At 37.1% G+C, this 25714-nt stretch overlaps 2 pseudogenes; both read left to right on the top strand.

Moving 5' to 3' along the window:
* Positions 1-21062, top strand: part of LOC101878025 (macrophage mannose receptor 1-like) — a 58510-nt pseudogene extending 37448 nt beyond the window's left edge.
* Positions 21063-22079: 1017 nt separating this feature from the next.
* The window catches only part of LOC106023550 (macrophage mannose receptor 1-like), a 28959-nt pseudogene continuing 25324 nt past the window's right edge, over positions 22080-25714 (top strand).

The following is a 25714-nucleotide window of genomic DNA, read 5'->3' as shown; positions in this document are numbered from 1 at the left end:
CTCATTTCTCATACAGAAAATAAGACTTTGGTTTTACTCATTTCTTTTCCATATCACAGAGAAAAAGAGAAAGGCTGCATTACCAAGGGAACTGGAATTGCAGCTGGATTATGGGATGCTGTTAGCTGTGAGAAGACAGCAAATTATCTTTGCAAACAGCAGGCAGAGGGAGTGCTGCCTCCTGCTCTGATGGTGCAGGTCCTTGTAGCAGCCTGTGCTGAATGTTGGGATGGAGCTGCCCAGACAGACTCATGCTTCAAAGTAAATATGTGTTTACATTCACTGTGAGCCTGAGCACAGGGCAGCCCAGAGGTCAGTGCTCTGACTGTCAGTGGTAGTCAGGGACCAAGGTTCTGGGTCAGTTTTTGGAAATGCTCTTCTCTATAGTATTCAAGAGCAAAAAACCCCATGAGAAAATCCAGTTAATATAATGAAAGTCAAGAACAAAAAACCTGAAATGATGAAAACAGAGTCCTAGGAATATGCTTTCTTCTATTTAAATGCCAGGTGAGAGTCTCACCTAATTTATTTGCTTCCAGGAATTTGGGACTTCAGAAAAGTGTAACGTTGCATCTCAAAAGCTGGCAGCATCATTTGCACAAGACTGTGTTTCCAGGAGAAAAATCATGGAAACCTGGCCCTCCACCAACATTTTCTCACATAGCTTGTGATACTTTTAGTGATACTTTTAGATCCAAGTTTAGTTTGACATTGGTGACTCTTCAGCAAGTAAAAGTTTGGGCATTCTCTTGACTTAGCTAAAAATGTCTTAAAGTTTCCTTTCTGAAGAGAAAAAAAAATAAAGAAAGATGATGCAAAATAGATCAAGTAAAAGTGAAGATGCAGCAATGCACTTCAGGTCTCTACAAAAATCTCTCTGTTTCTTTCTTGAGACTTTTTGCCTGTTGGAAGGCCAGGGATGCTTCTAGCCATGTATTTATAAGTGTCTCAACTTCTGTGTCACACAATTATTGTAACTAACATTATTGGTTCTTCCAATAACCAAGTTGTTGGTCATCCTTTCACCAGAATGTCAATGATCCAATTCCTTACTTCAAGAACACATGCACTTCATAGTAAAAAGTGGAGATCTTTGTAGGCTTGAAGCACCATACAAAAATCTCTTCTTCAGTCAGGGTCAGCACCTTGCCAAACAGCTTTTACTATCCATACTGTCTTTTCTATTGCAACTTATTGAGTTCCCTCTACCATCCATTTCTCAAAAATCTCCTGCTTTCTACTGCAAAATACCACAACTCAGCTATTCCATCTTTCTTTGAGCCTTTCAGTGGTCAAAGTTCCAATTACATTGTGAATTATTTTTTTATTCCCTATACTCTATTGTGATAACTTTTGTCCTTGTATTTAATATTATAGACCTTGACAGAATAAAGAGGTGCTAAAGTGATACTGATTTTAATTACATAATTACATATATTATTGTGTGCCAAAATTTACACATTTAGTAATCTATTCCTTTTATGTTCTCAATAGTTTTTTGGGAGAGAGAGAAATCAAAAGAAGTCTTGGTTTGAGGCTGAAGAATTCTGTAGAGAAATAGAAGAAATCTAGTGACAATTCAAGAGAGGATCAAATTTTATAACGGCAATTAGCATTGTAAGTACTTGCACAGCAATTATTTTTCATGTTCATGCTCTTATGTAAGAATTCCTTTGAAACATGTGGAACAGGGCAAGTGAGTGAATAAACAGAATAAAATTTTAAATTAAATTTGAAATTCTTCACTTGGAAATATAATCTTGAAACATTGCTTTTTAAAAAAATTTATGAATAATTAAAAAAGGGCTTGAGAGTTTTGAAATTTTTATGCATTTTTTTATCCTGTTTGTTCTCCAGCTCTTACCAACTTTGTACATGTTAGTACCACTCCTGAAAGTGAGACAATAAAATGTTCAGCTCTAACCATGCCTTTTTTGAACTGTTGCAATTAAATTTTAACCAATGCATTAAAAACCTCCCTGTGTTAACATGTGATGTAAACCAAAATCCAAGGACTTAATGTGGAAATTTTATAACTATAAACTGAAGACGCCTGAAATCAAACAGGAATTTGTTTTATTCTTTTCTAGTACTGTGGCTGCCATGTTTTTTCCCACAATAAGGAAATTATGCCATTATTTTCTCCAGAAAATAGACTAATACATACTGTATTCTGTAATGCCAAGACATCTCAATGACACATAATATATAGCTATTTAACCAAAACTGTTTCACTTAGTCATATATCTAGGTTTAATTTCTCAAATAGATTTAAAACTATCAAAAAGAACAGTTTTCATTACCTCACCCTTCATTTTATTATTTTTCAGTATTGCGAGACACTGAAAGTGGTTTTACTTGTTTATTAAGTCTCTTTTCTTTAGACTATGAAATCATTGTGAAGGGAAATCTTTGTGTTATGTAGTGAATGTTAAGGGAAATCTTTGTGTTATGTAGTGAATGAAATAGGACAATTTCATCTGGTCCATAGGTACAAGATAAATAGCATGAACTATTAAATAAACTACATAGAAAATGCCATCAAGCACCCACAAGGATAGAAGCCTGAGGTAGTTCTGTGCTACATCACTCATCCTTTAAGTTCCATTCAAGTACAGCAAGTCTTGTCCCGACACACGTCTCCGTGAAACCCCTTGACGAAGTGCAGGTGGTGAGCCTGGCTATGGGCCAACAGTGCAGGAGCAGCTCCCAGCTCAGATGTGACAGAAAGCAGCATGTTTCTATGCTTTCCAACATTTATATCATGGCCCTTCTTTCTATGCTCATGTAGCTATAGTATATAATTTATTTTAGGGATAAAGGACTGCACACTCAGGCTTTCTGAATCATTTTATTTTTCTTAAATCCTGGTGAAGGATTTGCCTGGATTGATGTTTCCTCTGTATTTGTTTGCTGGATATTATTTGACTTTCTGTCCTTTAGAATACATAGATTTTAATATTTTTATGCCCTTTTCCCAATCTCTTTTATACCTTCAACAGTGCATGACAGCCCTTTATCTGTATCAGCTGAACAACTGCAGTGTTCAGTGATGCCACTGTCTTAACACAATAAAGGAAGTACAAAATTGGCTTTGTTTCATTCCTGGTACTATGTTATATCCCATCTTTCACAGACCATGCTTTCAGTCTTTACAGCACCCCCAGCTGGGCACTGCTGTATGTCAGAACAGAGAAGGCAGGTTGCCATCTTTCACAAAGTAAGATAAACAAGACTCCCTCCATCCATCAGTTTTCCCTTCATCAGACACATGCTTTTCTGTATTGTGTAATTTTCTCACCTTCTCCTGGGATTGATAGGGAAAGTAAGCTAATCAGCATGACTTTCACAGCCCTCTCAGCCCTATCTGAACTCCTATTGATTCTATAAACAAGGCACTTGAGATTATGAGATCCTGAGGAGAAGCTGTGTTACAGTGGCAATCTCAATTACTTCTACTCAGTTCTAATCACATAGTAATTGAGATATATTTCCAACATAGGTAATTTATGAGAACTGGGATGAAGAACCCAACAACTATGCAGAACTTGAACACTGTGTTATGTTTAATAAATCACCCAAAATGGGCTGGAATGATTTGCACTGTGAACATTTACTTAATTGGATTTGTGAAACAAAAAAAAAAGTATGATTACTTCTGCATTTAATTGGAGCAATAAACTCATGCTCAAAACCAAATTGTATGGATTTAAACAAATTGAAAGGAAGAAAGATACTGGGAATTGTTAATTTTAAAATCAGTTGCAGTGAAGGGAACACATAAAGCAAGATGAATAAATTGAGATATTTCAATTGTACTCAAATGAAGGAGCTTAAAGATGTCCCTGTTTATTTCTGGCTTTCTTCCTGCAATGGGTTGAATAAATTTACAAGGCAGTCCTTATCCCCTCTCTTTTTATCTCCCCTCTCTCTATTTCTATCATCTGCTTCAGGCTTACCCAGGAAAGCCAAAGATGCAGGACACCAGAATTCTCTGTACAAAAGAGAAAAAAAGCTTCACTTCCTACTGTGAAATGAATAGTGGGAACCAAAGCAAGAGATCAGTTGCTATAGGAACCGGCAATTCTGAAAAGGAGGTCAAAAGTAGAGGCTGGTGTAGCCTTGAAGGACTTGCGCATCCACCAACTTTGCCTAGGAAGACGGATCCTAACACTAGGTTCCCTGCACCTGATGCCAGGGCACAAAATGGACCAGATGAATATGTGTGGGGGTGCCTGCCAGAAGGAAACAGGGTCTTCATGAGCTAAGGACCCCAGGTGGTAGCCAATAATGAGAGAAACTGCCTTGCTTATTCAGTTCTATTTTTATATCCTTGCTTCCTGGTTGTAAGCTGAGTACTTGTATGCATCTTCATGGAGATTCTTAGAAGCTCTTGAAACTAAAAGAAAGTTGGACAAACACAGGGAACTAGTAGGATGCGAAGCACAAATGGGAGGAGAAGGGAGAAGCAGTTGCATAAAAAAGTAGTGAGTATTTGTAATATTTGATTACTCTGCCAACAGTTTCTTTTTAATAAGGCACTATGCTAACATGGAAAACTTGCTTAAGAGAAAAGGAAGAATCATAGTTCCCTTCTGGGTAGATTAGTCATACAAATGCACCATCAAAACAATGACTTTTGCATACCAGTACTCGAAGCAGTACATCCTGTGCAGCCCTTTCTGGTATGCTGAGCACTGCTGCTTTGTGCAGATGTGGCTCTCTGCTATTGGTGGGGTTACTCAAGAAACCATGACATAAAGACTCTGATCGGTTGATTTTGATCCTAGATGACATTTCAAAAGTAAAAAGAAAAAATAGACCTTGTTAGATCCATTCTTCACTCAGTACTTAAGAAGAAAATGTTTAAAAGCTCCTAACTGAGGAATTTTAATGATTTTTTTCATTTGTTTACTTCTTTCCCATCCAAACTGTTCCTGTTCCATCAAATCACAGAAGAAATGGCAAAAGATAACAACAGTTAGTAGCTTTTGTGAAGAACAAGATAACAGGCATTCAAATGAAATCAGAACTACCTTTGAGGAGCTACAGTTGGCTCTAGGAATTGCAACAGGTTAATTACTTCTTCCTGGTCCATCCTGTAACAGAAGCCTAGGTTTGGTATCTACTAGCTCTCCAGGACTCTTAAAACCATATTTTCCTAGTAAAGCCCAAGCCAGCAGGATAGCAGGAATGCGTCTAGAGACAGCAAATTAGGTGTGGTATTAATAAAATACCAGCATTAAGTTTTCAGTACTTGTGAATAGTTTACTACTATGTAAGTAATTTTGAGGATTACTATATTGGCTGGATTATGTTGTTTGGCTCTATTCTCATGAATATAAAACACTGACAATAGCATGCAAAATAAAAATACTAAATAAATTTTCAAATTGATATAAGCTTCTTCTACAAAGTGTTTATTTTACATCCTGGATTGTTTAATACAGCTCTGATATATATATATGTATATATACTCTAAAGATACGTATTTTTCACTGGATAATTATTTTAAGATTATGTATATATTTTTTTAAATTTAATCCAGTGCTATTTGCTCTAAAATCTTAAAAGTATATTAAATAATTAATAGTTTTCTTTCCCCCCCCCCCTTTTATATTATACAAAGAATTTGCAACTACATAAAACAAACCTCTCTGGATTTTTTCTGTATTTAGAATGTTGCTCATTATGATCTTTTCTTTTATAGGTACACTGCTAAAACCTGAACCAAACTACAAACTTGGTAGGACTTTTTATCTCTTTCAAAGTTTACCGTATAGTTTTCAGGCTTTGCAGAGACCAGATATTAATATAATATTCTTTATCTTTTAGAATATCAAGCCATCCATGATGGATGGATTATATATGAAGATAAGCAGTACTATTTCAGCAAAGAATGCGTCCATATAGAGGAAGCATGGAGAATTTGTCAGAAGAAGTTTGCAAAGCTTGTTGTCATTGAGAATTAAAGTGAAAGACAATTTCTATGGAAATATGTGAGTACTAAGCCTATACATTATAATTGAATTCTAAAGCAGAGCAGCTGATAAAATAAATAGCCTATGAATTTAGCTAAGCTGGAGTCCTGAACTATTGTCCTACATTACTTATTTATATAACAATATCTTTGTCCAGGACCTATACAGAAATTACTATTGCTTTTCACAGGTAGAAGAAAAAGACATGCAGATGTTAAAGGTGCAGCAAAGGGTAGTTCCAGGCTTAGGTTTCTTATCTCTTCTAAGATACTTAGTGTTTAGCACAGTGATTATTGCTTTCCTGTGCAGTTTTCCTCATGTTTCCCGTATCCCTGTGACTGCTTGAAATCTGGGTCTGAACTTGCTTTAATACTGGGGAAAAAAAACAGGCAAAACCAAACCAAACCACAAAAAAGCATTACCCCCACTCCTCCACACCCAACAGAATAAAAAATCACAGGGATATTTAATGGGCTTCCAGATTTTTGCTTGCTGTTGAGAATCTGTTTAGTGTTTAACTGTTCATCACTTTCATTTTAGATTACATCAGAAGTCCAAGTGGAATCATATTTAATTGGCTTAGTTGTCAGCTTTGGTAAGAAATTCAGGTGAGTAAAGGAAAATTGATAAGGGATAACAGATAATGATAATTTCACCTTGCGGTATGAGAGCATTCATGTGTGCTTTCATTTCACAAGTTAATAACTTGTGCAACTGACTTCTGGATAGTTTTAAGGAGAAGCCTCAGATCAGAAATGTTAAATTCTTCCATAGTTAAGGAGAGCAATGTATTTTCCTTCAAAATCTGAGAAACCAATACCAGTAGAAGTTTCTGAATTAGATACATTTCACTTAATGTCTTACACTAAGAGGATTGAGTTAAACAACTAAGCAACCCCTCATACGTAGTTCAGGAGAACCAGCTAATTTCAGGATGTTATTCACCTGATCTACTTTAGACATCAACCTTAGAATGAGATTAACTCTGACCAGTTCTCCAGTGGTTAGAGAGAAAGACTTTGATAAAATGTGTTTAATCAGACTACTGCCAAATCATATGAGCTTGAAGCAAGAAGTGTAAACAACATCTTACCCAATGGCTTTCTGAAATTGCTGGTAGGGAATTTTTAGAAATGTATTTGTAGAAGGCTCCCAGGAGGACATCATTCTTGTAGGAAAGGGAAATCTGTGCATTGGTGAGATTTTGAGGTTTCAGTCTTGTTGAGACCATAAAAAGCCTTCCCTTTGAGTATGGCGTTATTTATCCCACCTCTGGCAAAATTGGGCGCTGATAGGACTTGAATGTGATAGTACTAAACAGATGAGAAGCAGCAGTAATGCTGTGGACATTTTCTCTCCAGTTTATGAAGAGCCATTGCCTTCTCATCACTGCTAATGCCTTCTTACCCCCTTGTCTCAACAGACCTTGTAACAAAATGTTGCTAGAGATGTGTCCAGCAGCCATTGTTTCCTTGTTTCTTTCAGCTGGCTGAAAGATGGGACTCCAGTGAATTATGTTGCTTGGACTTCAAGAGAACCAAATTTTGTGAACAGTGCTGAAAACTGTGTGATAATGTCAGATTTTGGTATGTAAAATAGCAACAAGAAATATTTGGTTGAAAATTTAACATCAAAATCCCAGATGTTTGCTACATATTTAAATTTGAACAATACTGACAGTTTTTCAGAACAAGTATGCTGAGGTTTGTAATGGCTTAAGCCCAGCTGGCAACTAAGTACAATGCAGCCACCACCACTTTCCTTTCCAGTGGAATGGAGAGGATAATTGGAAAAAATGCAAAACCCTGCAGGGTTAGATAAGAACAGTTTAATAATTGAAATAAAACTAAAAAATAATAATACAATAATAGTAATAGGAAATAGAGGAAGGACTAAACAAGTGATGAATAATATAAGTCCTCTCCAGCCACTGACCAATACCTAGCCCATCCCTGAGCAGCAATCAGTCCTTTCCAGATAACTGAACATGACATGCTGTTTGGCTCATTCTGGTCAGCTGTCCTGTCTCTGCTCCCTCCCAGCTTCTTGTGATCACCCTCGCTGTCAGAGCATGAGAGACTGAAAAGTTCTTGATCAAGTAAGCGCTATTGAGCAACAACTATAACATCGGTGTTTTATTATTGTTCTCAGACTAAGCCAGAACACATCACCACACCAGCTACGAGGAAGAAAATTAACTCTATCCCAGGCAAAACCAGATCAGGTTTAAAACCACAACATCACTGTTAGGAGACAAAACATACCACAGAGAAAGGAGGAGTGTATTCTGGTGTGTACATGGCAACTGTTTCACCTGCCTCAGGAAGGTTTCATTTGTGCTTTATGAATATTGTCTGAGGCTTAATGCCATAATGGTGGTAAGAGAGTTTCAGACAATGATTCTCTGTATTTCATTTATTTACAGGCTTTTGGAAAGTTGTAAACTGTGCTGAGAAAAATGCCTTAATCTGTGAAAGGCAGAATTCAAAGTACTCAGGATTTACTCCTACTGTACTTGCATCTCTGGGAGGATGGTCTGAAACTTGGCATTTGCTTAAGAACAAGGTGCAGAAACAAATCTCAACCATATTTAGCAAATTTGCTAGAGGCAGAGAAAAAAACTGTCCCTTTTATCTCACTATATAAATTCCCTCACCAGTTTACTAAGTGGTATTCTAATTAGCAGCGAAATCAATTTTATATTGGCAAGTCTGCATCTAATTCTAAAAAAAGTTGAACTTGAAGGTTTTGTTACAATTTTTGTAAATGTCCATATGCTTTTAGCTGTAGCTACTTTTTCAGTTTCTAGAATTTATTTTACTCCACAGAAATCCTGTTCCATTATCCTTATCTCTATGTCTATGTCTCCTTTACTGAGTAACAGAGACAAAAAAATGAAAGGTCACACTTTTCATATGTAATCAGCTACCAAAAGAACTCATCTTAAATTGAGTTACACAAGCAGCAATGAATGTCAAATGAAATATAGAAAACAAGCAAGCATTGTTATTTTCTAAGTTAAGCAAAAGTACACCTGGCTACATGAACTTCAAAAAACCCCCAAAATCAGATGAAAATAAATCTATCCCACAGTACAAACAATAGGAAAAGGTTTTAGGCATTCAAATGATACTAAAATGGAGAAGCAGCATATGCCAGTCACAAACCATGTCTTCTGTCCCTCAGAAAATATACAACCACAAAAGCAACTCGTTTTACACCAGTATTTGGGAAAAATCCCCATGAGATACTAATACACCGTAGAGAAGAACATTTCTTCCTGACCCCATTCCATTTAGACTGAGTGCTTACACAAGCTCACGCTTTAGCACTACATCTGCCACAGATAACTGAAAGAACTTGACCTCAGTAATGCCTGCCCCAACCTGTGTTCTGAATCAGGAAATTGTTTCAGTCCCTCAAAAATTCTACTTTTCAGTAACGTTTAGTGTGAGGTGTCCTTGCCCATGGCAGGGGGGTTGGAACTAGGTGATCTTAAGGTCCTTTCCAACCCTAATTATTCTATGATTCTATGTGACCCAAAAACTCTATTTGTGCACCTTGGATATCCACTTAACTCCTCAAAAGCTTTTGGAGGTGGCCCACTCTTGCCAAACACTAACATTGGACAGCCCACGGGTTTGTAAGTGCTATGCACACACATCACTGTGATTACCTGGATCTGTTTGGTGGCTGGCAGCATTCACATTTCAGCAGATCCCCCATCTGCTGCTCTCTACATGCAAGGACTAGAACTTAATTAATCTAACCCAGTGGTTCTAATAGTCTTTGACACCTGAAATTATGTTTATTCCTTTACTCCCCACAGTGTTATAAAATATTTGGATCCAGAGAAGAAGAAAGACTGACTTGGCACTCTGCAAGAAGCACTTGTACAGAATTAGGGGGAAATTTGGCCTGTATACAGAATGAGAAAGTGTAAGGTATGACATTTAAATCTTTCAGGATTAAGTATGAACCCAGCACGTTTCACCATCTAATGACAAGGCCAAACTAGCCTTTAGAGCTAAATAGTGTAACCTATGAAGGAAGATGCTTGATCCAGACAGAAGGCTGGAGTGCGATATTATGATACTTCCTATCTCTTGGCATAAACATCACGTGGAGGGAACAGAATAATCTGTTACCTGTGGCCTTGGAAGATGGTGTAAATAGTAATAGTTCATAGTAATGAAATGCTTACAGATATTCAAGTTAGACAGTAAGCAAATGTCCATCAGAAATTATGTATGTGTAGCTGATGTTACCTTGAGGAAGACTAATTAATCCTTTTGAAGTCATTTCTAGCTCTAATTTCTACAATATTTCAAAGAAGTCTGTATCATTTTTATAAAAAAAGAAAAAATCCTTTTGTTTTCCTTTAATGAAATCTAACTGCTTCAGTCCAAATACCAATTTTAATATTTCTCTTTTACTAGTCTTTCATAGTCTAATACTGAACTTTATATTTCCAATATTTTTAAAGCTGATTAGTTGTTTCATTTGGAATTTGGTTTACACTGAATCTGAAGAAAGGCAACTCCTCAGCTACTCTCTTTCTATGATCTTTTTTTTTGCAATAGCCTTCTTCACCTTTATGTAGAGGATGCTGCCAATGAAACATGGGTCAGACTGGACGACATTAGCAGAGAGAGTACATATATTTGGTCAAATGGAAGAATTTTTTGCTATTATAAGTTGGTAAGAGGATTACCATTTAGAGATAAATATATGCAAGCTGACAGGAAGTTTATTACAATACAGGTAAGCAGGAAAAAAATCAGAAAATTAGTAACTTAGATAACATAGGCAAAGTTAGAGTAATGAGATTGATTTCTGTCCCAAATAGGATCCTATATTTCAATGGCTTGAAGCAGAAGGTAACTGAGTATTTCAGGGATCAATTTTTTAAAGCTGTAGTCAGAGACTAATAGGCCTGTTTAGAGTCTACATTTATTGTCATTCCTTTGCAGAAGTCTAGAAGTGCAGAAATGGTGGGCTGTATTATAACTGTAAGAATTACTTAAAATTACTCAAATTGTTAGATTTTACTGAAAACATTCAGTTCACTAGCTGGGATTTTTACTTTGTTTTGTTGTTTTTCCTTGTACAGCATGAATCCAACTGAAAATTCAGCTATATTCAGTACAGATTACCATAAACTATGTAGTAAAAATAAATAGCTTTGGTGCACTTCAAGAAATTTTAGTAAGCTGACTAAGGTTCTTCCAGTAATCTGCCAAGGAAAATACATTTGCTTGAGTTATCTAACACATTTACTTTCCAAGAAACAATAAATGGAAATAAGAGCCAGAAAATGAGAAAATAAAGCTATTAACTTTGTCTCCTCAATCCTATTTCTGTTATTTTACTGGACATTTTGTACTTTATTGCCTCTAATTTTATTTTTTTTTATTTTTCCCTAGACTGACTGTATTGTAGTGACTAAAGAATCTATACATGAAGCAAGGTACTGGAAAAGTGCTGACTGCCAGCATAATAAAAGCTATATTTGCCAAATGGACAGCAGTAAGTTTTACGTTTTACCTTCTTTGTCGGAAGGCACTTACTGAACAATCTGACTATATGAGTCCTCAGTTGTAACTGCGTGAATGTGCCTGTAGCAGCCAGGGTGAGGGAAGTAGGGCTACATACCCAGCTCAGGAATTCTGGAATCAAAACCTGTTTTGTGATAAGGATTGTAGAAAAGTTTCATCTTTACAGCCTCCCCCCTACCAGTGATACCACTGACACTTAGAGAGAATGACTTCACCTACCCTACAGACATCTACACTCAAATCAGTTGCCTGCACATGGCAAGTAGACAATTTGAAGGCAGGATTCACTTGTCTCATTGTGAGGGAAATGCCCAAAACAGGTTGTTAGAAGATCTATGCCATCAAAATACATTTTTATCTATTGACAGAAAAGGTTACCCATTTATGCTTTACCCAGCTAGCACAATCCCTCACCCATACTCCTCTGGGGAGTTAACTAAGGTCAGTTAAACAGGTTAGTTTGCTCTTCAGTCTCTAGAAATGCTTTCATATCAAAAGACCAGGAATAATCAGAAGGGTGAAGGTTCTAGTTTAACTTATGTATCCTCAGGGTGGGAGATATATCCGGAGCACAGCTCACTGCAGAGAGGAACAGAAATAGGGAACTGCAACTGAAAATACAGGAAGAAGCCACAGCTGGGTCAGATGTTTCATGGCTCTGCTCCTTACAAGTGCGGAAAGATGCATAAGGGCATCATTTTTTGTAGCAAAAAAGTTGTAGCAAAAAAAATTGTAGCAAAACCCATTGCCAGAGTGTTCTTGAGACTGACTGAATATGAAGCCAGTTTTTTGTACTTTTTATCTGTCCACAACTCATTTTCTGTCTCTCCCTAATACCTGAATATACTCTATAGTTAAAAATAATTCCCGTTTACCATTTAAATATGTCTCCAGCTTTTTAGGTAAGAATTTCATGATGGTGCTGCCACTATAGTAATCTGTTACTCAAAAGTAATACTGCTTTTTTCATTGCTTTCTCCCATTCCTCTCAAATTTGTACCTTTTTCCTACAGAGCCTAAACTGTTTCATTGCTCCAGGTTCTGACTTCATCCATTACAATAACAGCAGCTATTTAATCATTCCTTCTAAAATGAATTGGGAAGAAGCAAAAAAAAAAAAAAAAAAAAAAAAAGCCTGCAAGGAGAAATCTTCAGAGCTTTCCAGCATTTTTGATTATTACAGTAATACATTCCTGCTGCTGCGGACAGTGCAATATGGTGAGGCCTTATGAATTAGGCTCAATAGCAATGTGGTAAGATTAATCAATTTATAAGTGGTGTAGTTAGAAGCTATCAGCAGGGAGAATTGTAGCATGAATAGATTTAGGATCCCAGGACTGGTGGACAGCACCCACTTAATTTGACTTCACCCATCTTAAATCATTAAACTTCATCTTAGCTAATGGAAGTTGGGAACCTCTGACAGTGCTGGTGTCTCTTTACTAGTTCTATGGGAATCTTAGACACTTAGGTAAAACTACCTGGTTAACTTTCAGATGGCCATTTTCAGAAGAGGTGAATTTTACTGTAAGGTACCAACAGGGTCACTAAGGCTAGTGCCTCGTGATCATTGGCAGCTATAACTTTTTCATTGCTTTTTGTTCAGAAGTGACGTGGAAAGGACTCAGTCAGAGATCGATAAGATCAGACAAAAAGCCATTTATTGCAAAGCATTAACTCCTTATATACTATTGCTTACACACACCTACAGCAATTTGGCATATCATGATTGGATACTTGTCCTGAAGACCCTTAGTGACTAACATATAATTGGTTAAGCACAGGTGTGAGAACTTGACCTCGAAAGCTTGCCAACAGTCCACAGTTCTCATCACTCAGTGAATTCCAGCTTCTTCTTATCTTGCTTGCTTAAGCTTCTTCGGGCCTCTCATGGCCTTGCTGTATCTTTCAGAGTTATTCAGAGCTCATGTACCAAATATCCATTCTCCTGTGAGAACACTGTCTCCACACAGAAGGGTTCACAAGGACATACCATGTGCCTCTGAACACCCTCCTTGTTATACCTGCTGTGCCCCAAAGATTAGAAGCAGTAAAAGCTATACTGTTCTAGAAGTGAATACAGATATCCAGGTCCACCACTGTGTAAGAGAACACTTGAGTAAGCATCAGTCTTGTTAGGCCTATGGCTGAATGACAAAAGTCTAGTGAATATGCAGTTGTTCAATGCATTCCACTATTGTGTTTCTATTGCATTGTTCTTTGAACTGACTAAACTACCTTGATAATAAAAAAGAGCTCTTTCATCAGTAACAATCTTCTTAACTAGTGATTGTTTCTACAAACTGGGATTCCACCCTGACATATAACATAGCAAAATATATCTGGAATTCAGTATCTCTAGGGAGAACTTAGAATAAATGTTTTATAAAAATAGCTTTTCTTGTATAATGAGCAGCACTCTAATAAAGCCTCTTAGAACACTGCATTGTCTGAGCCAATGAACTTGTTGATGAACAATATGTATCTCCATGATTCTAACAGTGCCTTTCCCTGTCAGGCAAAATGCCTGGTCTTAGAATATATAAGCGATCAGTATTGACATGACATGAATTGACATGAATACTTCCACTCATGCAAATCCATCGGACATCTCTATCCAAAACTGTCTCAGCATGGGAGACATACCGCTGTGTTTTACTTTTACGTTGCTGAGTCCTGAGTCAATTCAATTTATAATGATACTAACACAGATCTACAGAGTTCTCTGTGTGACTGTGAAAATGTGCATTTGTATAAATCCACTCACCATAAACGGCAGATGAGAGCATAGAAAAATTGTGTTAAATGTCTGTTTCAATTTTAGTGTCATGGCTATTACAGATGTATAGATAAAAGGAAAATAGATTTTTCAAAGTGATACTATTGAGAACCAAACCAAAAGACAGCCTGTGTTTACCTAGAATTCAGTGGGGCCTGGAAAACAGCACCTTGTAATGAAAAACACTTTCCTGTCTCCAAAAAATCTGAGGGCAAGGTAGGGCAATGACTTTTGCTTTTATGGCAGAAACCTCACTCTATCTGTTCTGACCGAAATACAAATTTCTAAATATATATTAAGGAATAATAAGCCTGAGTATGCAATGTCAATGCTTTTATTTTGCATGAACAATGTTTTATTTTGATGGAGTTGTCATTCATCACCCAAGATACTGTCGCTTTACTGTACTGGGTGATAATGGCCATAGAAGTTATCTTACATTGCAGGAAGACAGAATGTAGACATTATGGGACTATTAAATATTTCACTTCAAGTCTAGAATGTGAAACTTTCTACTGGAAGGAATTTTGTGGGAAGAACTGTAATCAAAAAAATCCACTAAATATAAGATAAATTTAATTCCTTTAACATAAGCAGCATTCATACACTGATTACAGCTTTACTATTACTAGATTCTAAAAAGTGGGGAAAGGAAGAAGAGTTGTATCTGGGGAAAAGAAAAGGGCCTGCTATTGACCCAAAAAATGTTCATACTTCATAGTGATTCTATGGGTGTCACTGAGAAATGCTACAAATTAAAAGCTACAGGCAAATCTTAGAATGAGACTGAACCACTTTGCTTTCTCATTTGTGTTAGAGAACTGCTGTTAGCTTTAGTGACACAGACTTAATGGAAAATCTTGAGTTTCTTTTGATCTGGTTTTGTGTAGTTTTTCTTTAATTTCTCTTCCAGGCCATGCTCTGAACTTTGTATTTATTCATTCTCAACTTTTGTTTTAAGGTGCATGCACTAATTGACAACGTTACTGTTTCCATAATTTCATTGCTTGCAGGAAAATATGGGGCTACTACATAAATATTCAATGAGCTTCAGAGTATTCCATGCACTGTCAGACTTAAAACTGTTCAGAAATTTTATATGAGGATTATTACCTTGAGGAAAACATTAAATGGGAAATTCCCACCGCAAACTATGACTTAGATTATTATTTCATTTAAAGTAAAATTATTATCTGAACCTCCTGAGGGTTTGGGATTTTTACAGCTTTTCTTTTTCTGTTTTTTACAGTACCTTTTATTTATACAGATTTGTTGTTTATAACAAAGTAAACTAACACCGACCCCCCTTGAATACTCAAATATCCTTGAGACAGTCCAAGTTTGATTAATTTGATTTATTTGGTAACACAGAAGAGCGCAGGCTCACATTCAGCTGTGGCTGACTGGCTCTCCTTATTGCCACTCTCAATAAGTCGCTGATAATTCTAGCACAGTCTGCCATAGAATATTTTAAGTAATTTTAAGAAAGGGTTTTTTAAAAAACTTGATTTCAAATCTGAAGAGCTGCAATTCCTACAGAATGAAAGCATCTGTAATGTCTCACTTCTTCTGGATGTACCTCCTTCTGATCCCCCACAGGGTATTGGAACATGTCCTGAATCTGATCACATATATTGGATTCCTTTCCGAAGCCACTGCTAGAACTTAAGTGCCAATCCAGGAAGCTGGGCTTAGTCTGTGACTCAGTGCACTCAATCAGGTAATTATTATTTTTACCTAAAGACAGGATTTCAATCTTGACATAAAGAAAACTAATTTAAAAATCCGCTTGAAAACTAATGCAGCAAAATCTACATGCTAAAAAAAAGGAAATCAACATCACATTTATTTTTTCATATTGATGTTGTTTGCTTTTCACTTATGTTGAAATTAAGGTGATCAATTTTCCTTTTTTTTTTTATTCCCCAGCTGTTCTTGTCTCTTGTTTCTTTCTTCACTCACAAAATTTCTTCTCTTAGTAAGATTTTAAAATTACTTCTTTTTAGCCTCATTCTTTCTTTTCTCCATCTATCCCTACACAAGAGCAGAAGTAAATATCATAATAGCAATCACTTATTTTTAACATCAGGGGATGATCCAAGAGAGGTTGCAGGTACTGCCTGAAAGTCCTCGCTCTAGCAGCAGGACTCTCTGGCAGCCTGCAGAACCAGGGGAGGGCAAAAGCTTCCTTTTCCCATATTGGAGGCATCTGGTCCCAGCCAAAACAGTGAGCTGCTCCTTGGCACTCTTCCACCTATGCTGCTGAATCATCAGCTACCTCATCCATACTTCAGGAGGCTATGAAAGAGAAAGGGAAGCACTGTACTACCCAAAAGAAACTGATCATTCTGCTTTATATCTTTTCAGATCCTCTTAGCCCTCTTCTTCCACCACCATTGCCAGAAAAATAATTCTTCAGTTTGAATCATGAATTTGTTTGCTGCACAGTATTACATGCTGCATAATATCCATGAAGAACAAATAAACATCTGTAATACCTATAAAAATATCCACTCAAAAATAATGTGCATTTTGCCTGATGTGTAAAAATCTTCATCTTCATTGTTCATTTACATCTTTCATTTCTGATGACATCACACACAGTTGGTACTGTTCAGCTACAGGTAAACACTACTTTCTGGTCTTTATATCCTTGCTTACTCCTTACCATCAGGAGAGGTTTAATTATTAACCTTATCCTATATCAAAGACTGTTACTATGACATGCCACTGAGTTCTGTGGCAGGGGATATCTTCAGTCATTTTCTGTTGTTTTTCTTATAGGTGGTATGCTGACTTCTGTAGGTGATCTGACTGAACAAAATTTTTAGCAGAGCATACAGACTTGTACACAAGCAAGACAAGTGGCTTTTGGATAGGAATATACAGAAATGTAAATGGTAACTATTTTAACTTCTATAAATAATGATAAATAAACTCCATTAAATGGACAGAAATATGAATAAGAAACACTGTTGTTTTTAAGGAAGTAACTAAAGTACAATAGAAGCTAGTTAAAACCAAAGAGATAGAATGATAACATATAAAAATGCTTGGAAGTTGATGGTGTGAAAGGCTGTAGAAATTTGCTTGGCTTCAATTATGGGTCTTGCATGTGTTTACCAAAGAGATGCCTCCATCTGGGACTGCCTCAATTCAAGTATCCTGTCTATATCTGGTTCAGTAGCAAAAACATGGAGAAGTGTTAGGAATATCTTTTGAGAAGCACAACACAGAAGACAGTGCTCTTTAAGAAAGCAAGATAAAACATGCAGTTAGGCTGTCCTTACCTAGGGCAATCATGGGGCCTCATTTCTAAATCTGAACAATCCAGAAACTGCTGTAATCAATGATAGTTTTGCACAGCTGCTTATGTTTCAGCGTCAGTATGATTGCCTTCACAGAGGACCACAGATTATCCATCCCATTGACCTCAGCCCTCCATGAGGACACCTCTCCTATTTCCAGACTGTCAGAAAGCCTTTCCCACCCAGTTTGCTCTGTGCTCTGGTGGGAAACATGGCCTGGCTGGCTCTCATCTTCTCATGGCTGGGGAGCACCCACATGGGAGTTGTGGTTGTCCAACCAGAGCCCACAGCATCATACTCCTCTGGTTTAGTGTAAGGGGAAAATTAGGTGTTACAGTAAAAGTTGCTTGATTTTCAATGAGTACTGATGAAATACTAATTTAGAAACTAAAATCCTAGAGTTATTTATTTTCAGTTTGAAACTTTAGTACCCTAGACAAAAATATGTGGATATGCAATGCAAATTAAAACTATTGGAAATGGAATGGAAAATCTGCAAAACATATTTTGGAAAAGCAGTTATTTATTTATTTCTTTTTTAAGAAAATAATTTAAAGAAATAAAACACATTAGAAAACATCCACAGATAGAATTTGAAGAAAACATGATACCATTATTAGGCTAAGTAAAGCAATAACATTAGTATGAATATTCACTAATATTAGCAAAGGTTTTTGATATGGAACTATTAGTATTGCTACTAACTTTTTCAATAGGGCAGCTGCTTTGGCAAGACAGCAGTGCCTTACACTTTCTCAGCTGGGGTGGAGGACAGCCCTTGGAGGACCAGCTTGAGTACTATGTGGAGCTGCCTGCATTCTCTGGCTACTGGAGTATACTTCCTCGCTCTTCCAAAAGGGGTTTTATTTGTAAGAAACCAAAGATTGACTTCCTTAATATGTGCTCTTCATGTTTATGGTTTTATTTCAGTACTAATAGCACATATGGTAATTACAAGAGACTGACATCAAATGCTGTATTTGCAGTCTTCATTATCACCTGCTTCAACATTCTGTCAAAAATAATATGAATATATAGTTACCTTTTTTGTCTGCTCTGTTCATGTTTTATTGCTTCATAACTTCAGATTTTCTTGCATTGTGTGATGAATAATTAATAACTAAAGATGAGCAATATTTTCTTTAAAGAAAAAGTTAAACACCTTTGTCATTTTGCTCCACCATACACATGTACTTTCCTGTTAATATTTGTATTCACTTTCTATGGGATAGTGTTTTCTTTTCTTCCTCTTCCTGTACTGTGATACATGCTGTTCCAGAAAGAGACGGATGAAGCAATTCTATTTAAATAATAACAAAATGGAAGCATGATCCAGAGAGCATATAGTGACCTTTGAAAATAGTAGAAGTGGTTTTGTTAGCTTTTCTTTTTTTTCTTTTTAATATTGTTTCTGTGTAACCGAGTACCATCTGCTTTGGTCAGGAAGTAGAAATATCAGAATATCGTGAGCCAAGCAGCCATGTGGTATTTTGGAGTTTAACTGTTAATGCTGGAAAAAAAGTATGATTTCCTGTCCTGTTTCACAACCCTGAGGTTGGGGATGGTTTTGCAGTTCTGCCCTTTTCCCCACCCCAGAGCAGGGCTGCAGCTGGGGGGTATAGCAGATATACACATGTGTAGTGGTGTCAGAGCATTTCCTAAAAGAAAAATTCTCCTTTTAGGGCAAATCCTAGTTTTCTTTGGATAGTCAGGGCAATAAACACTACAGAAGGCTCATCCTTTGTCACTAGACATACTGGAAACACGGAAACTCCCTGTCAACACAGAATTTATTTGATGCAGCTCCTATGTGCAATGCCAAAGTGTAGAGAATATTCCCTGACTCAGGTTTTCCAATAGAACAGTATTTCAGCACAAGCCAGTATTACATTACACTGAGCTCTACATCCTTGCAAGGGACAATTTAACAGTTGCGTTCCCTTCCTGTTCACAAACACACCGGAGTTCAAAGCATTGCTGTGCTTCTGCTGCGGCACCCCAGCTCCTGGCGCTTCCTAGGCTGGGACACACACCCTGACTATCCCTGCTGCTCAGGCTGCCCATGGGGAAGATCTGTTCTTGCACTGGCCACCACCCAGCATCCCTCCAGAGCGCCGTGAAAGACCTTGCAGATGGCGCCCTCTTTGCACAGCCAGGAAAAACTGCATAAGAAACCTTAAACTTATAATTGTAGATGCAAATGAGTGACGGTAAATTGAACTCTGCCGGGTCTCTAAGGAACTGTGTGCAGTACGGAAAAACTGACAAATATCCTCAGTGTTTGACCAAGCTGTCTCCAGTCTCTGCAGGTATGCAGAACCAGTGAAGAGGGCAAGATTTATTAAGCAGAGGAGAAGAGAAAGTACACCTAAACCAGTTGGGCACTACCTGAGCTTAGAGATTCTTTGGTTATTGAAAAAGAAGCAAGAAGGGAGCTTTAATATACAAAATAACAGTTTTATTACAGTGAATATCAGATTAAAAATCAATCTCACCTTTTCATCTCTGTTAATTTAGTAAATGTGTTTCTAGGAGAGGTGATAAGCTAACCTTGATGCAGAGTCCTTTTGTTAACATGAAACTGTCAGGATGAAAATGTGACCTTTTTAGATTTTGACTAAACATTTGTCTTTATCTTTGACAGCTATTCTTAAAGCAGCTGCAAATGTGGGAGGATTTAGTTTTTCTTCCTAGTAGTTCCAAAGAGACACAAAAATAAATATTTGGGTTCTTTTTATGATTTGGTATTTATTATATATTTCTGTTTTAGCTATTTATTTATATTGGCTTAATTTACTTAGTTGCCACTGAGTTAATTCCCAACATAATTTAGCAGTATCAACAAGATATTTAAGGCATCCTAGGATAACTAAATGCTTTGGTAAACTGATCACCTCCTCTTTGCTCCTCCATTTGCATGCTAAGACCTATGAGGGTGACTGACAAAGAAACATTAGAGTAGACTTTGCCCCTAGTAATCAAGGGGGAACTTAGAACAATAGTTTTCAGTATTGTATTTATTTGTGGCTACAGTACACCCACTTCTGTTTGCTGTATTTATTTACAGATGCAAAAAGGACAAAGAACATGGTCACATGAATATGTGGATACTACTAACTCTGGTCCTCATCATTTTATTAGGGATGAGCTCCATTATTTTTTTTAATTCAAGATCAAAACTCAAAGTGAGACTGAAAGAGAGATGAGGCGGTACAGCACAGTGCTAGCATACAACTGTGCCCTAACTGGAAGGGATGATGAAAATGATCTTACCAGCAGAAAGCGAACAGAGTGTTGTCTAATGGGATAACAGAGAGAGATGATTAAGCTTAAAAAAACATATCTAGCTTGAACAAAGGAAATGCACCTAATAGATATTATGAACTAAATTTAGCAATTATTCCTTTATTTGGAAAGGATTAAGAGCTATTGCTGTATGCTCCTCAAAAAATACTCTCATGACAATGCAACCCAGTAATGTATAAAATGGCTATTTAAACAAGCATGAAACTAATGGGAAGTTAGATTTAAACCATCCTATTGTTCTCTCTTTTTAGAGATACGTGGCAGCATCACATACAGACAAGTGCTGATATACAGTAAGCACTCTTTCTGCAGAGCACTCAGCCCCAAAGCCTGCACTTTGAGAATATATCTCACCATAATGCACTGAAGCATGCATACTGCTACTCAAGTAAAATGTGTTTGGAATAAACAGAAATTTACATGAATTGTTTTTCCCCATTACTGCCTCTGTCTTGCACTCTTTAAAATTAAATACTAAAATTTATTTGTACCTTGTGAACTAAATAATTTTGAAAGGCAGCTTTGTTGTCCAAATCATGGGTTAAAAGAAAGGTTTGTAAAGGTCAAGCAATCTGTATTGGTCCTCCTGAGATAAATTCACATGACATAACAGCACAGTAGTTCTACCAGTTGATCAGAGACACTAAATGCCAAATGCATACATAGTGCTCAGTTTGTCAAGTTACCAAGCAAAATTAAATTTTCCCTTCTGGGTTAATTTTTCACACTGAAATAGTTGACATTGTTCAGTTCATCAAATGAAAGGCACATACGTATGAGATTCCAAGCACATGCATTTAAAGTGCACTCTCTGCTTCTTTATCTTTGAGGGTATAGACTTTACAATCCCAGAGCAGAACCAAGAAAGATAAAAATAATTCAGCAGAATGATGTTATACTGTTCGAACTTTGCCACTTGCAAATGGATGGAAACTTCACTTTCAGATGCAAAGTTTGAATTTTCTAGTTATTTATAGATTTCAAAAATACCACATGTGACAGGATATTTCCTTATTTAGAGCCCAGAGTTTTCTCTTTCAACTAAAACTCTCCAAAACTGAGAAGGAGCCAACACCAACTGATTCCTTAAGGACTTCTACTGCAGCAGTTAATTTAATCTCATCTGTTTGTGAATATGAAGAAAGAAATGAAACACTTGTATTTTTCTACAGTCTTAGCTTTCTTGTCTTTTGTTCATACTGCTTTGCAGACACTTGGTGAGTCTTTGTCTTTTGTCCCCTGCAAGAGTGGATGTGAAAGTGCGCATTTTTGTCTTCTTGCCTGTTTCTCAGGCTCTTAGAGATTTTCACGCAGCTTGACTACCCTGTGTTTTATATTCATCCTAACTAACTGGTGTGGTCTGTAGAAGTAATAGGTACAGAATCAGAGATTTTTATCTGCTTTTAGAGTCAAGTTGGAAAAAACTGGGAATCAGAAGTCAGGAGAGTCATGAGTGCGGATGAATTCCATTTGGATACAGCTTAATTATTGGCTATATCTATTCCATGAAGTAGATGGACTTCACAGTGTGCTTCACAGTCTTTGTGTATGTGACTGAGTTACAATAAATGAAAAAGAGAAACAAATTAAAATGGGGTTTGTATGTCTATCTCCTAGCCTTAGGATGAAGTTGTGTGGGATGAGATGGAGCTTGTGGACTGATGTGAGATGTGATATTGTGGCTGAGTAGACACCAATGAAAAAAATAGAACAAGCCTGAAATAATCACTATGGCTTTTAGCATAAGGATGAGAGGCATAGTTATGCTGCATGATATATGATGTCTTGAAAAGCAGGCAGCTGTGTCCAGACTGATGCCCAGCACTGAATGACCTGCTTTACATGCCAACAGTACAACTGCAGTGCTGGGTAGCCTTTCCCAGAAGGGCCTGCTTGTCTTGATGGAATACTAAATTAGGCTGCCTATAATCCTATGGAAGTGTTAGGTAGTTCCTTCAGGATTCACATATTGCCTTTCCATAGCAATGCACAGACACACAGGCACACAGCTATGGTATCTTTATCTCTGTATGCTGCTCAGTGTTGGTTCTTGTGAGAATGTTTGTGATTTGACTGTGTGAATTACGTTGACTTCTTATGATACACATTCTAATGAGAGAATAATGGAAGAAGGCAAGATAACAAGTCACTGTTCCACAGTTTTTCTTCCTAAAAAGAAAACCCAAACCATAAAGAACATGCTGACTACAGAAGGAGCAAGAGTCACAGGAGGCTCACTCACTGACTGTATTAAGCATAAATGCAATCCCATTGATATGAGCTAAATCTGTAGCGCATGAAGTGATGGCAAACTTCCAAGTCTTTCATAAGGTCTCTTGAAAGAAATGTGTATTTCAGGGGAAAGTTCATGAAAATTTCATTATAGTGATGACATTTTTGATGCTGCCATAATGTACTTTATGTGCTCTTACTCCTCTGCATTGTATTTACATGTACTTACCAGAGCTGCACTTATTTTTCCTTCACAGAGGAAATAAAAGTCTTGAAAATGCTGTTTGATCTTTGCAAAGTGACTCAAATTTACAGTTGCCTGACAGGAGTCAGATCAGCAAAGCATAAACAGCACATTTCTCTCTGCACAAGCTCCCCTCACCATAAATAAATGAATTCTGATTCTTTCATTTTACAGACAATGAAATATTTTTACTATACAATGAAGATACTGAGCTCTGTTTAGTTGCTCAGAGCTCTCATACAGTCACAACAGCTGCTTGCAAGAAAAACACTGAGTTACAAAAATTCAGGTGGGTGCCTGATGACCAGGTGATGAGCGTGGCATCTGCACTGTGTTTGGGTGTGCCCGTCAAGAAAAATCAGGATAAAATTTCTCTATACCCATGCAACAAGGAAAGTGAATTCCAGAAATGGGAGTGCAGAAATGCGACCTTGGCAATCCAAGGGGAAGATTTATTTCTCAATGCTGGCAAAAGAAAAGATGACAATATTGTGCTGAACACAGGATCAGCGACAGTGAGCAAATGGAAGATCTATAGAACCATGGGTGGTTTGTGTTCTTGAGGCCAAGAAGGTAAAGTTTAAAGATTAATCTTGATGATTTATTGAACACATTTTTTTGCCATCACAGATAGGGTCCTTTGAGTTTTGCTCCCCTTAGTCTAACATCATCTGTTCCCTCTGAGGCAATGGTGGACTGAAGGATGACTAGTTCACATATTCAGACCTATATTTCTCCAACCTGGAGGTGCACAGCTGCTTGTCTTCAGATAGAATGCAGTATGTGCAAAAAAAGTGCATTTTAAATTTTACTTTTAAAGTGAAGGTGGATCTAGGCTATTTTTAATTGTCAGCTTTAATCAAAACATTTTACTTAACTCTATACTAGGACTGGTGAGATTGTATTAATATTATATAAAAGGCAAAAATCTTTAAGTTTAATATTCCAATATTAAAAGCGTGGAAATAGTTCCATGCACACTACTTTCCAGCCACTCTGTGAAATTTCAGATACCAAAAATCCCACAGCATTTAACAATTAAATCAATGAATTTTTTTTTTTAATGAATGACGAGAAGTCAAGCTACATGATACACAAATAATGTTATTTTTAGAGAATTATTAGACAAATACCATTCCAGTTCTTTCATAGCTACAGTGTGAAACTGCTCTAATTCCAGCTGTTACAGCTGGTGATATCATAAGTAAATGGTAAATTTCAAGACCTACCCAGAACTTAGGTGGAAGACACATCTGGTGACAGTAGGTTCCCCAATTATAGTGATGTTGCACCTGTAACCCTTTCTCCACATAGCCTTATGGAGATTGCAGGCACATACATAGAGAATTAGGGCTCCTGGATTCCCATACCTATATTATACTTTTTCCCCCTCAGATCTGTTTACACTGTTAGGAAATGCTAAGGGAGGTCCCTGTGCCTTCCCCTTCCAGCTGAGTGGCACATGGTACACCGGATACATGGCTGCTGGCAGGTCAGACAGCTTGATCTGGTGTGCAACAACTCCTGACTTTGATAAGGACCATTTGTATAGGTTCTGTCCCACTGGCAGTAGGTCCCAAATGCTGACACAGATGCTGTAACACAGCACTGGTAGGCAAATATAACAATACTGAGACACTGTTAATATTATGGAAGGGAAAAACCCTGTAATTACTTTTATCTACTAAAAGATGTCTCTGTCATGCCACAGCATTCCTTACAGAAGAAACAAAAATATTTCCTATGAGTCTACAGTCAGGGTAAAAGTTGTCTGGGTGTGTCTATCAGTAGCTAACACCCAGGAAAAGACCAGTATGCTTTAAATATGACTGCATTCAGCAGAAAATAATCTGAAAACTGAGCCTAAGCCTACTTCTCCCCTCCCTCATTACTATTTGTGGTAACAGTAGTATAACTTTTTCTACCAATGCAAATCCTTGTTCTGTATTACAAGATTGGTTTTACAGTCAATGGAAAGATGCAGTTTCTTTTCTGAAAGACATGAAATGAGAAAATTGGCTCAAAGGTCTTACTGAAATAGCAGCAGTGCTAGCCCTTCCCTTGTAATGATTGAAATTACATTTAAAGATAAAGTTATCTGAACAGATAAATGTATGTGCATCTGAGTGCAGGATGAGGGACACCAAAATATGATGTTAATGAAGATATTGGAAGTGCTGCCCAAAAGCTAACTTCTCAGTGCTATAGCACAGACTTGCTATTTGTCATTTCGATGGGAATTTTACTGGGAAACAAGTACAATTCAATATCAGCCACCAATTATTACCACCAAAATTTTGACTAGT

Source organism: Melopsittacus undulatus, chromosome 1 (genome assembly GCF_012275295.1).
Source record: "Melopsittacus undulatus isolate bMelUnd1 chromosome 1, bMelUnd1.mat.Z, whole genome shotgun sequence".
Classification (NCBI taxonomy): domain Eukaryota; kingdom Metazoa; phylum Chordata; class Aves; order Psittaciformes; family Psittaculidae; genus Melopsittacus; species Melopsittacus undulatus.
Note: the sequence above shows the minus strand (reverse complement) of the source record. Positions and strands in the feature narration are given on the sequence as shown.